This window comes from Nicotiana sylvestris, chromosome 6, assembly GCF_000393655.2.
Source record: "Nicotiana sylvestris chromosome 6, ASM39365v2, whole genome shotgun sequence".
Lineage (NCBI taxonomy): Eukaryota > Viridiplantae > Streptophyta > Magnoliopsida > Solanales > Solanaceae > Nicotiana > Nicotiana sylvestris.
In genome coordinates this window covers 139,215,284-139,217,515 of record NC_091062.1, presented here as the reverse complement: position 1 = coordinate 139,217,515, position 2,232 = coordinate 139,215,284, and positions in this window count along the sequence as shown.

Here is a 2,232-nt window from a genome sequence, read left to right as displayed (position 1 = left end):
GAGATCTGCACATAGTGCAGAGTGTAGTATCAGCACAACCGACCACATGTGTTGGTGAGTGCCTAGCCTAACCTCGGCAAAGTAGTGACGAGGCTAGGACCAGAATACCAAATAAACCTGTGCAGTTCAAATATATATACAGCGGAAAAGAAATACAGAGCTAACCAGTCAATATGGGAGGGGGAGCATGTTGTGGGGAATATAACAATTCCAAATAGAAAGACATCAAGTAACGAAGGAAACAACATAACTCGAATATCAATAAAGAATCAAAAATCAATACATGCACGGCATCACCCTTCGTGCTTTTACTCTCGTCCTCACCAAGGCAATTATAAATGTGCACGGCATCACCCTTCGTACTTTCACTCTCTTTCCTCACCATATAATCAATAATATCGGCACGGAATGGTACATCGTGCGGCACGGCATCACCCTTCGTACTTTACACCTTTTCCTCACAAATAAACAATACATGGCATCACCTTTCGTGCTTCACACTCTTTCCTTACCAAAACAAGCAATACACGGCATCACCCTTCGTTCTTTAACACTCTTCCTCACCCAAACAACAAATACAAACAATGAGGCAAGGGAATAAACAAGATTATAATAGGAATTCCGATAAGGGAACAACAATTCAATAATTAAGTCCCGGCAAGAGAGCAACATCAATAATATCAACGTCCCGGCAAGGGAGATAACCAATAAAGCAACAATATTCCGGCAAGGAAACAATTTAATAACTTCTTTCTCTTATTCACTTTTACTTCACAACTCACTTTACCACTTGAGCCAATGCTCCAAAGGGTTCAACCAACTTATATACTTTCACAATTCATAATATAACTTGAGTCAATGCTCCTCGATGTTCAAAGGTCACAATTCCTTCCACAAACTTTTCAAAACAAATAGAAATCACCTCTAAAGCACGGATAATACAACGAAGTCATGAAAATCACAATATAAGACTCACGGGCATGCTTGACACCAACGTATAGATACTCGTCACCATGCCTATACGTCGCACTCAACAAGAAGCAAATAGCAAATAGGACACAACTCCTAATCCCTCAAGCTAAGGTTAGACCAAACACTTACCTCAAATTTCCACGGCCAACTCAAGCCTCAAACATCGCCTTTCATTTTGAAGGCTCCAAGACAATCGTATCTATACATAATCGACTTAATAACATCAATGAATGCTAAACAATCTAATTTCAATACCTAATTATAGCCTTCTAATTATTCTTCCCAAAAATCCAAAAATTGACCGTTTGGTCAAAACACGAGGTTCGGACCAAAACTCGATCACCCATTCACCCACGAGCCCGAATATATAATTAGTTTTGAAATTCGACTCCAAAATGAGGTCTAAATCACAATTAACCAAAAAGCCCTAAATCTACCCAAATCCCTAATTTTCTACTCTTAAGAACGTGATTTAAGCCTAGAAATCTAATGGGTGTTAATGGAAATTAGAGAAAATGAGTCTAAGATTACATACCTATGAATTGGTAGTGAGATCCCTTTCAAAAATCGCCCAATTTGGAGTTGAGATGAAGAAGTTATGAAATTTGGGCTAAGTCCCGTAATGCTACTGTTTCTGAACTTTTAAAATAACTGGGCGAAATTACTCTTCGCGTTCACAACAATTCCATCGCGTTCGCGATGGGTTAGGCCTGCTAGGACTTCGTATTCACGGAAGGCGGCTCGCTTTCGCAGAGAAGAAACTCCTCGAGCCTCGCGTTCGCGTGCAGTGGATCGCGTTCGCGTAGGTCAAATGCCCCACCCCCTGCCCAAGCTCAATTAGCCTTCGCGTTCGTGTGGCCAGGACCGCGTTCGCGAAGGAAAGACCCCCCAGCGCCTCGCGATCGCGACCTGGGCTATGCGTTCACGTAGAAGGAATTTCCTTCAACAAAAATTAACACATCGCATTTGCGAGGGTCCTCCCGTGAACGCGAAGAAGCGCATACCAGAATACCAACAGCTAAAAACCCTGCAACTTTTCCTAAGTCCAAAACCTTCTGAAACACATCCGAAACATACCCGAGCCATCGGAGCTCCTAACCAAACATACATACTAACTCAATGACATCATACAAACTTATCCATGCGATCAAATCGCCAAAATAACCTCAATAACAACGAATTAAACCTCAAAATCAAAGAATTTTCTCAAACTTCTTAAAACTTCAATTTTAGCAATTTAGGTCCGAATTACGTCAAATG